Source organism: Bicyclus anynana, chromosome 23 (assembly GCF_947172395.1).
Source record: "Bicyclus anynana chromosome 23, ilBicAnyn1.1, whole genome shotgun sequence".
NCBI classification, from domain to species: Eukaryota; Metazoa; Arthropoda; class Insecta; order Lepidoptera; family Nymphalidae; genus Bicyclus; species Bicyclus anynana.
In genome coordinates this window covers 12,171,615-12,183,777 of record NC_069105.1, presented here as the reverse complement: position 1 = coordinate 12,183,777, position 12,163 = coordinate 12,171,615, and the positions used below count along the sequence as shown (strand labels likewise).

At 33.8% G+C, this 12,163-nt stretch overlaps 1 protein-coding gene across 1 annotated transcript in view; it reads right to left on the bottom strand.

Annotated features, from left to right (window-relative positions):
• LOC112049152 (myosin light chain kinase, smooth muscle) overlaps nucleotides 1-11,899 on the bottom strand; it is a 66,839-nt gene extending 54,940 nt beyond the window's left edge. The window contains exon 1 of the mRNA XM_024086951.2: nucleotides 11,637-11,899. The gene's annotated coding sequence lies outside the window, so the exon portion shown is untranslated. The remainder of the gene's footprint in view (nucleotides 1-11,636) is intronic.
• Between the last annotated feature and the right edge of the window lie 264 nt (nucleotides 11,900-12,163).

Below are 12,163 nucleotides of genomic sequence, written 5' to 3'. Positions count from 1 at the left end.
CGGTTTCTACACGAAACACTAAATTGCTTGACAGTACGTCTTATAGCGTATTAACATTACGTTTAATAGTCGTCGTCAGCAACCCATATTCGGCTCACTGCTGAGCTCGAGTCTCCTCTCAGAATGAGAGGATTTAAGCCAATAGACCACCACGCTGGCTCAAATGCGGATTGACAGACTTCACACACGTAGAGGATTAAGAAAATTCTTAGATTGCAGGTTTCCTCACGTTGTTTCCTTCACCGATTAAGACACGTGATATTTAATTTCTTAAAATGCACACAACTGAAAATTTGGAGGTGCATTGCCCCGGACCGGATTCGAACCCACACCCTCCGGAATCGGAGGCAGAGGTCATATCCATTTGGCTATCACGGCTCTATCACGTTTAATAGTATGAGTACTTATTGTATTTAATATAGCAGCTATAATATGTTTAATGAGTTAATAATATTGCGGATCGATTCGGCAGTGGAAGCTTTCTCGAGTCAAGGTGAAATTCTAGACGTGGGTGTTATATTATACGTGACGGCTAAATAGGTAATTGATTTGTATTCATTATTACTTTTCGATCAATGTATCCTATCAGTGACCTAAGGCGTTAGGTATTATTTTATTATTCTGTGTGAAAATGTATATAATGATAATTATTTCACATGAATGTGATAGTAGATAGATAGTATAAAGGCTTGTTTGCGTTTCTATAAATAAAATATAATTGTTATTTACAATATTAAGTTTCACATTAAATAATTAAATTAAACTAAATCTTACCTATAAATAAAATATAAAAACAACATTCAAAGCCATTATTTACATTTACTTTATATTTTAATAAAAATTTTAATATTTTGTTGTTAAGTCAATAATAATATATCGAATATTTTAACTGTGACAATGTCATGAAATAAAGTTAATTACCAAAAAGAAATAATATTAAAGAGGTTTTCTTTTTACATGTATAATAGGTATGATGTCAGTTTTTTTTTATTGTATATAAATTAATAGAGAGACAGAGACGTGATAGCCCAGTGGATATGAGCTCTAGCTTCGATTCGGAGGGTGTAGGGTCGAATCCAGTCCGGGGCATCCATCACCTTTTCAGTTGTGTGCATTTTAAGAAATTAAATGTCACGTGTCTCAAACGGTGAAGGAAAAACATCGTGAGGAAACCTGCATACCTTTCTTAATTCTCTACGTGTGTGAAGTCTGCCAATCCGCATTTGGCCCAGCATGGTGGTCTATTGGCTTAAATCCTCTCATTCTGAGAGGAGACTCGAACTCATCAGTGAGTCGAATATGGGTTGATGATGATGACGATGACGATGAATCTTATTTACCCGAATGTATCATAAATATCCATATATTTAAACCTAGTCATCATCCCTTTGACGCAAAAATTGATTTTGCATTCTGCCGACTTGATCAAGTCTGCCCCGTCATGCTAAATTGAACGTGTGATGGAACATAAGAAAAGGTACGGTCAGTAACTGTTTCATATCATATGATTTTTATAGACAGAGAGAGTCAATACGGCTCACTTACATATTGAAACTCGATGCTCTAGGTTTTACTTTATTCTACATTCCAATCCGATTCGCAAAGAAAATTGAAAACCATACACTTGAATAAGGAAAACCAACCAGTGCACAGTAAAACCAACTGTGGTTTGTGTTGCAGTATGGTTAGGCTTAATTTAAATATGTTTTTTGTAAAATAAATAAAAAAAAGTTACACTGAACCAATAATTCATTTGTTACAAGAGTTAGCTTTTAGCGATGTTTGTTCTGTAGTTACAAATGCTTTCTTAAACGGTCAGATTTGGTACATTTTATAATGACGGTTTTACAAAACAAAAAAAGAATTTTCAAAATCGGTCCACAAATGACGGAATTATCGCTGGACATACATAAAAAAAAACATACATACAGCCGAACGTAGAACCTCCTCCTTTTTGGAAGTCGGTTAAAAATAACTAATGATTGTTGAGTAACTGATTTATTTTGCGTGATTGAACCGAAAATGAGGAGATCCGCAGGTGAACCAAAGATATAGCTCTGCGAGTCGCGAAGCTGATGTGGCAATGGGCGGGGCACATAGTTCAAAGAGTCGATAGACGTTGGGGTCCCAAGGTGCTGGAATGGCGACCCCGCACCGGAAAGCGTAGTGTTGGTCGACTTCCCATTAGGACCGAGGATATCAAGCGGGTTGCAGGGTTGCTGGATACAGGCGGCTCGAGATCGTTGTGCTTGGAAGTTCATGCAAGAGGGCTATGTCTAGCAGTGGACGTCTATCGGCTGATGACGATGATGATTTGTCAGTTTTAATTAGTGAATGCTGTGATAACCTATAATTAGCTGTGCTGCTTGTATCAGCTGGTTGTCCTTATTAAATAAATAAATAATTAAATGATGATAATGATGAAACCGGCTAAGTATGTGTCGGGCCATGGGCTTGTTGGGGTTCCATAGTAGTACGTCACCAATGCTGACTTAAAATGCGATAGGTACATTTGACTCTAAGAAAAAATATCACTTTACCATACACACTATAATTTCTCACAAAGGTAATTTAGCTAAGCAGGCTTTCAGTCCACTATGTCGTTTGCTCATCATCATCATTATCAAACCCATATTCGGCTCACTGCTAAGCTCGAGTCTCCTCTCAGAATAAGAGGAGTTAGGCCAATAGTCAACCAAAACATCGTGAGGAAACCGGCATACCAGAGAATTAAGAAAATTCTCTGGTATGCCGGTTTCCTCACGATGTTTTTCCTTCATCGTCTGAGGCACGTGATATTTAATTTCTTAAAATGCACACAACTGAAAAGTTGGAAATGCATGCCCCGGACCGGATTTGAACCCACACCCTCCGGAATCGGAGGCAGAAGTCATATCCATTGGGCTATCACGGCTCATATATCATGTCGTTGAGACGAATATCTTAGCATTCCATGAATCACGTGGTAGAGAGAAAAACTCCGAGCAGAGTCCTGAACTTGTGACTACAGGATGTAGGGTTAAGGAATTCCTTGCTATATGCTATAAAAAACCACGTATCTACCTACGTATAGCCACAGCGTAGGTAAGTACCAAGTATGTTTCCAAAACCGCGATGTGAGTTTGACCGGCTCTGATAGACTGGGTCGACGACATCGCTTTCCAAACCTGTTTTGATAACCACTACACATTACAGCGTTCGCGACAATAACACACATAGCTTGTATGTTTCTTTTTCATATACCTACTAGCGGCGCCAGCGACTTCGTCCACGTGGAATGGGGATGATGACTAGGTTTGAATATATTTTTATGATAAATTCGGGTAAATAAATGTATACATAAAAAGCTAAGATTGTCTGGATATTTACAAAATAAATATTATTTATTCCGGAAATATTCATTTTAGGACGGATGTTCTTTGAATTTGAACATTATTAATTAATATTGTTAAAGAATACCTATAACCTTAGAGTTATGGGAATACGCCACACTGTATTAGCCAATGTAATTACTTCATTTATTAAAAGTTTTATTTAAACATTTTTCATCTCAAAAAAAAAAGATTATAAAATTCCAAAATCTATTAAAAATCTTTTGTCGTAGTTAGATGAAAATTCATAGTTTTAGCTTCCTTATATTAAATGTGCTATTTTTTAATATGTGAATTATAAACATAAAAGCACAAATAACAAAGATATTAGTAATTTTGTTTGAACGTCTATACAAATCTAACGATCACTATGACCTACGACGTCATTAAATCGTACCATTTTGTATGGGGCTTTTTTCAGGGATCCGTGGCAGCGCTGCAAATCTGACCCTGTAAATCCTTGTAGCTCCGAAAATAATGATCGCATATACCCTATTACTTTCACAAAATTGCTTTACTATTAGCATACTCCTAATTTATATACAATTTAAAAAATTGTCATTATCCCTATTTAGTTTTTCACAAATCCAAAGTAAGCATACAGAGTAGCTTGTGTTATGGGTACTAAGATAGTATACTACATATAAATACTTATATAATGTATAAATACCACGCAGACACTGGAAAACACCCATGCTCATCACACAAATATTTTCCAGTCGTGGGAATCGAACCCACGGCCGTGGATGCAGAAAGCAGGGTCACTCACTACCCACTGCGCCACGCGGCACTTATAGTGCATACTCTAGTTAAAACCTTATGCACGCCCCTGGTAGATATTGAACCTCCCGGGTATAAATCATCACATACAAAATTGTGCCAGATCTGCCTCTCTAATATCATGACACGCCGCACTTGAGTCTTGACCTCATTATAACATCGCTAGTAACGAGAAAGTTGTCTAATTAATGTCGGCTGCCAAATTATAGATATGTATGCAAATTATATCTAGACTAAAGGATATCTCAAATATCTAAGCCGTGATAGCCCAGTGAATATGACCTCTGCCTCCGATTCCGGAGGGTGTGGGCTCGAATCCGGTCGGGGGCATGCACCTCCAACTTTTCAGTTGTGTGCATTTTAAGAAATTAAATATCACGTGTCTCAATCGATGAAGGAAAACATCGTGAGGATACCAGAGAATTATCTTAATTCTCTGCGTGTGTGAAGTCTGCCAATCCGCATTGGGCCAGCGTGGTGGACTATTGGCCTTAACCCTCTCATTCTGAGGGGAGACTCGAGCTCAGCAGTGAGCCGAATATGGGTTGATGACGACGAAAAGATATCTAGTAAAACAATTTTAGATGGTCTACTAGTCGCACTTTTTACTTTTTAATTTAAATTGCTCCTGCTTGCTGATTATATTTTATCTATCATATATCTATCGAGAATGTAAACGTGTAGATATATGCAAAATTTCAAAACATTCGGTTGAGTAGTTAACCCTTTAACTACTCAACCGAATGTTTTGAAATTCAGTTACAAGCAGGTAAACAAACAAACTTACTTTGCCATTATTAATAGATAGTAGTACGCCCGCGTAGCGAGACAAATGTTATTAGGATGTAGATACGTAGTATGGATTAAAAGGGTTGCCAATTAATAAGTTTCAAGAAGGCTTTAACTACTAGGGAAATGTCTTAAAAAATAATAACAGTACTGGTACAGTCATTTAATATCAAAATAGCTAATACTGTTCTATTATAACTTATGCGACCAAAACAAAATTTATTAATTTATTATTTAATTCATATTAATTATTTATTGCCTACCTACCTACTGAAAATTTTAGGTACGTAACTCATTCGATGTCGTGGTTATTTTCCGCGTTCGAAATTGTTTATTGTGCAAATAATGTAATTTTGCAATAAAACTAGATGATATTTACGAGTAAGTATTAAATTATAATTACTACGTAAGTATTATACGTTTTAATTTACGTTGTAAGCAGTAGTCGTTTTAGCTTCAAAATTTAAAATTATATGAAAAAAAACACACACACAGCCGAATACTGAACTTTTCTTTATTGGAAATCGGTTAACCATGACATAGGATTAGGGAATAACATAGGGTTTAACCCTGCAAGGCCCCTACTAACCATTTTGGGCCCTGGACTTTAAAGAATAAAAAATAACAAAAAATCATTATTTTACAATAAATCAATATCACCAAAAATAAATTAGAATTTACAGATGTTAAATATATTTTTTTTTAAATGAGTAGGTATTTTTAACATCGTGTATTTTATTTTTGTACTTTCCCTTATCATAACTTGACTATGCAACTGTCAATGAAACTCAAATTAAACCAGTCTAAAACTGATATAATTATTTCATAAATTACACTAATTTGATCTTTGTATCGGTTTATTCATTCAATTTAGGGCCCAACAATGTATGGGATATGGCCGGTCCTTTATATTTTAGCTCTTGTATTTACGACATTCATTATTATGTATTACGTAGGTTAGTTTGTTCCATGACGTAGGACATCCTTTCTTTTTTTTTTTTTTTTTTTTTTTTTTTTTTTAATTTATTTTACGGCCTTGGATACAAGTCCTTATAGGCCCTGCTTTAAATATTACAATTTTTCTTAAAAATAATACACAGCACTTAAAATTATCGTCATAGTCGTCGTCTAAATATAAATTTACTACTGTATTTTACAATTTTTCTATTGTGTTACTAATGAAATCTAAAACAGGCTTATAAAATAAATGGTTCCTCAACAATTCCTTAATGTGGCGGGGATCACACTTAATTTCGTTTTCTTCCTTTACTAACTCTATCGAACTTGCTAATATTATTCTCTGTATACCAAAAGCTGAACACTTGAAAATTATGTGATTGATATCTGCGTCGTCTTTTTTACAGTACATGCATTTGTTGTCTTTATAAATTTTTAATTTGAATAAATGGCTTGGCACTAAACAGTGACCAAACCTTAGTCGGTTTATTATTGATATGAATTTTCTTGAATCCCAACTCATTTTGTAATACCATGGCTGCACCGGTATTTCATTTTGTATCTCTGCGTACCAACATCCTTTACTTTTACTAGTTTCTTTCCAAAGTTCATGCCAAAGCAACTTCTGTCTCTTCTTTACTTCATGATAAAAGTCTGTAAATGGAGTTTTGATATTGTCTGAACAATCTTCATTAAACAATCCTTGTCTTGCTACAGAATCAACCAGTTCATTGCCCGCTATACCTCTGTGGGAGGGTACCCAGACAAATTCTACGTTCATTCCAGTTTTTCTTATGTCTAGTAATACATTTTTAATTTGAAAAATAATGTATGAAGACTTATAACTAAAATTGAAATTGTTAATAGCTAAAAGAACACTTTTTGAATCTGTTACTATAATACAATTATTTACACTATGTAAAATTTCCTCTTTTATATAAGAAATTGCTTTTAAAATTGCAAAAGATTCCGCAGTAAAAATACTACATCGAGAATTTAACTTAAACGCTTTACTACATTTTTTTTGTGGATCATAGAAAGCAGCACTTACAAAGTGCTGATTTTTAGATCCATCTGTATATAACTTATAATAATATTTACAATTTTTATCAATAAACATAAGCAAGTCTATGTTTGACGTAATATTCAACAAATGAATTTTATTTGTCATAATCAAGCTCTCAAAGGAGCAAGAGTACATGGGCCAGGCGTTACTAACATTTATGTTAGTGGCAATATTATGCATATATGTCATAATAATAGATATGGTAGGTTGTTTACCTGCCAAAAGTGAATTTGCTGTCGCTTGTAAAGATTCAGTTGTAGATTTAGTTACAGTTAGTAGACTATTTGGAAGCAAAAGTTTGTTCACTATTGAAGAGCTCGATGATAGAGCTTTCAAACAAAATCTTTCAGCTAAATATATACGTCTTACAATTAAAGGAGGAATACAAGTCTCTACTTCCATTGAATTAACAGGTGTAGAGCGCATAGCCCCACTTATTATGCGCAAGCCAATGTTTTGAATAACATCAAGTTTTTTTAATAATGTGGAATTGGCTTGCATATATGCAAGAAAACTATAATCAAAGTGACTTCTGACCATGCTTTTATATAATAGAGATAGGACTTTAGGATCAGAGCCCCAAAACGTTCCAGTCAAACATCTCAATAAATTAATGCCTTTTAACGCATTTTTGCTAATATAATTAATATGTCTGTCAAATTTTAATTTATTATCGATAATTACACCCAAAAATTTCTTTTGATTTACAAATGGAATATCTGTACCATTATATTTGATGTTATTCCCCACTGGGCTGCCAAAAATCATACATGAACTTTTGGAAGTATTGATATTTAATTTTAACAAATTTTTATAATAAAACTGCAACTGGAACAGTGCAGAATTAATAGTATTTTTAGCTATTTCTATATTTCTATTTACACTATACATTAACAAGTCATCCGCAAATTGTAAAATTTTAACATCTCCTAATAAAAAATTTTCAATTTGTGAGGTGTATAAATTATACAAAATTGGTGACAATGCTGAACCTTGCATAAGACCTTTACTAGTTTGGTTTATCCCATGGAGTATATTATTGTACTTAACATAAAACTGTCTATTATTAAAAAAATTTGAAAGCCATTTTAACATTTTTCCAGGGATACCAATTTCATAAAGACAATTGATGAGCTGGTTTAAGTCCACATTATCATAAGCCCCCTCTATATCCAAAAATATACATACTGCTGTGGATCTAGACAATTGACAATTCTTCATATCATACATAAATGAAGTTATACTCTCTGCTGCGCTTTTACCTCTACGGAAACCATATTGAAAACCTGGTAATAAATTATTAGTTTCTACAAAATAGTCCAATCTTAGTTTAAGCATTACTTCAAACAATTTCCCTATGCAAGAAGTCAGTGATATAGGTCTGTAAGAATTGCAATCGTCTTCAGGTTTATCTTGTTTCAAAATTGGTATTATACATTGAATCTTCCAACTCTCTGGAATACATTGAGAAAGCCATAACTTGTTAAAAATATTAAGTAAAGCTATTTGACCTGATTTATGTAACTTTTTAAACATTATATAAGGAATGTCATCTAATCCTGGTGCAGATTCCTTTCTTGATTGAAGTGCTATATTGAATTCTGCATAGGTGAATGGATTTAGTAGCCACATGGAATTCTCATTGTCATTGTTGTATTCAAAAACAGAGTTGATTAAGTTTGTGTTATTATTATTCTGTTTAAGTTTTGAGATGAAATTTGGAATCCATACATCATTTTTAAGTTTTGGTTGGGTATTTATTCGTTTAAATCTTTTCATATAATTCCATATATAAGTTATAGGAGTGTATCTATTAAATGATGAACAAAGTTTATTCCAACTATCTTTCTTTGCTTTTTTAATGATTATTTTTTTAAGTGCATCTATTTTTTTATAATTTATATAATTTACCATTAACCCTACTCGCCTATATAATTGTAAAGCCTCTTTGGAATTTTTAACTGCTTCAGCACAATTTTCATCCCACCAAGGAGCGGGAGCTTTAATAGTTCTTGGACCCTCAAATTTAACCAGCGGAATACATTCTTTTTTTAAAATGTTCAAAATTTCACAAAATTTGTCATATGACTGTAAAGGATCTAGTTCATTAAATGTGATATACTCAAAATACTCCTTGGATTTCTTAAAATATTTATCCCAATCTGCTTTATTATATAAAAATTTCTCTACTTTATCATTGACAGAATATTTAGATGGAATTAAGTTAATTTTTGTGAATGTGGGATAGTGGTAACTACCCAAAGTGTCTACACCTACTGTCCATTTACATAACGGAGCGAGCACTGGGCTCACTCCAGTTATGTCAATAGCAGAACTATTTGCATATGGTCTCTGAAGTGTAGTAGACCTACCAGAATTTAATATGCACAGATCCTGTTCATCAAAAATATCAAATAGGCTTCTACCCCTTGAATTTGTACTATGGCAACCAAAAGAAATATGATGTGCATTAAAGTCTCCTGCTACTAAACAGGGCTTTGGTATATCACTGATGATACTTTTAAGTCTATTGATTTTACATTTATTTTTATTTTTAGGTGGACAATAAACACAAAGTATTGATAAGTCACCAACATTGGTTTCTAAAGAAATTGCTATGGATTGAACATCTTCATAAAATTTTGTTTTCAAAAGTTTATATTTAAATGTATTTCTTAATAAAATACCTACGCCACCATGTTCATTCTTTGCATTTTTTCCAACAAAGTTATAGCCTGGGATTTTTACAAGATTACTAGAGTTTTTAAGCCAGGTTTCATTTAATAATAAAATATCAATATTTTCCTGTGTTAAAAATGTTTTTACTAAGGGTTTTTTATTATTAATACTCTGAATGTTATGTTGAACAATAATGAGCTTTGAAGCCATTAAACTTTATTCAAATGTTTCAAAAATGCTTCTTTAATTTTACTTGTGCTTTTAATGTCATTTGAGTTTCCTATAGTAACTAATGTATTAATTATTGCTGATAATATTTTTTTATTATTAATGATATTTGAATAAGAAATATCTAAATTTTCTTGTGTGTCTGGTTTAGATTGGTGGAATTTTTGCTGTATTTGTTGAGGCTTCGGGAGAGTAGGAAAATTAACACTATTAATTTCAATTACCTTAGCATAAGATTTTTTATTTTTTTCTAATCTCGCTGCCTTTATAGGGCAAGTTTTGGATATGGCTAAGTGAGCTCCACCACAATTACTGCACTTCAATGTATCAGCCGTGCATGCTTTGTAGTGGTGTTCACCAGCACAGCGTGAACAGACCTGTATATTTTTGCATATTTTCCCATAGTGATTAAATCTCATACACTTGAAACATTGCATTAGCGGAGGAATATATGTATAGACCTTATAACGCCAATTGTCTAAATATATATATTGTGGTAAAGTTGTTCCTGCAAAAATTACACTAATAGTTGACAAAGGAACAACATCGTCTACAACCTTTTTCATGAATCGTCTTACACCAATAATCTCACACTCTGAAGAAAGTTTATTAAATAGTTCATGGTTACTGGACTCTTTAGGAATAAACCTGACAACCCCCACCCTCTCCACAGAAGATGCCGGGATGAAGGCACGAAGATTGTAAACTGTTAGGCATTCATGTTTGAGAAAATCATTGGCTGCTGTCGCTTGTTTGAATACTAACATTATTTTGTTAGCATTAATGCGCCTGCTCTCATAGATACCTTTTACTTGTTTAAAGTATTTGGACACAACTAATGGGTTTTTGTTCCCCAATTTAATTTCCGCCTCACTGCTTTCCACAAACACTGGGAATTCCGCGTTAGTGCTATTATCCGTGTAGGCTCTGCTATAACCTGCCTTTATATAGGGTTTGTATTTTACACTATCGTCCTCAGCAGACTTTTGAACTTTACGTTTTTTTCTGTCCAGCCTTTCGTGGGCATCGCCATCACTGTCTGACGGCATTTTGCTGGATTTAATTTACATATGAACACTTTATTACACACGTATATTACTAAAAAACTTTTAAATTAAAATTTTCAATTTTAAAAGCGCGCTTCTCGATTCCCGCCAAAAATCGAATCAACATCCTTTCAAAGTTATCCTTCCACAGAGTAAGTACCTACATCGAGAAGGTAACGCCATGCATAATAAGCATCCACCTGGTGTTTTTTTTTAAATCCGAGGTCTTTGATCCGTTTGGCCTGGATTCGAAGCAGCGACCTTAGATTATAAAGCGTTGCTTCAAAACAAATTTGCAACATTTACTTAATTTCTATCTACATGTCTGCATATTTATCGCTGCTTAAAAATTAAGAGTTCAGGTTTACCTAACAGAAGAAATAAAATTACCAAGTAACAATTCTATAATTAACAGAAATTCCATATTAATTTTAAAAAAATATTCGAACTCTTATTCATCCTCAGTAAAATGTCATTCATTTCTCTTTTATAAAAAAAAAAAAAAACATTTATGTATAGATAGACAGCTACAGTTCTATACAGCCTAATGTGAAAAGTTTGCAAACTGCAAAACTACACTAGCCTCCTAGATATTGCAAGATGAAAGGTGTGACCCGGTAACACAACAGTCAATATCACATATGACCGCTAACACCGAATTCCTAGTAAATCCACACAGCCCGGGAATAGTCGACTTTCGAACCATATAAGTACACTCACCTTCTGCAACTTTAGCTCAAACTCATTAAGGCAGACACAAGTACTTAAATGAGGATCGTATTTGAAAAAAAAAACACAATAAAGAAGCACACACACGATGATGACGCACTGGCACAAAACCGATAAGTTTCGTAACACTGAACGCGACGTTTAAAAAAAAAACAATTTGTCGATGATGTTTTTTTGAATTTGGAAGCGCACTTCGCCGTCGCGTCGCGAGCGCTGGGTGGCGACTGGCGCTGCGCAAGCGGCCGCCGGCGGATCTAATTTTATCGCGTCAGTAATACGAGATAAACTTATAAAGCCGTTCTTTATTGGAAACTTTTTATTCTTAACCCTACATTGCATACAGGGCCATATCTGGCACAACCAACATTAATCATCAAAGGCCTCTTCTCAGAAGGGTGTGTTTAGACTTTATAGGTCAAGGTTAAGGTAATCATTTGATAATTTAAGGATCACAGTGAAATGTGATAATGAACCAGATCGACGATATTTCTAAGAAATCATGATATCTCTAAGGTTCA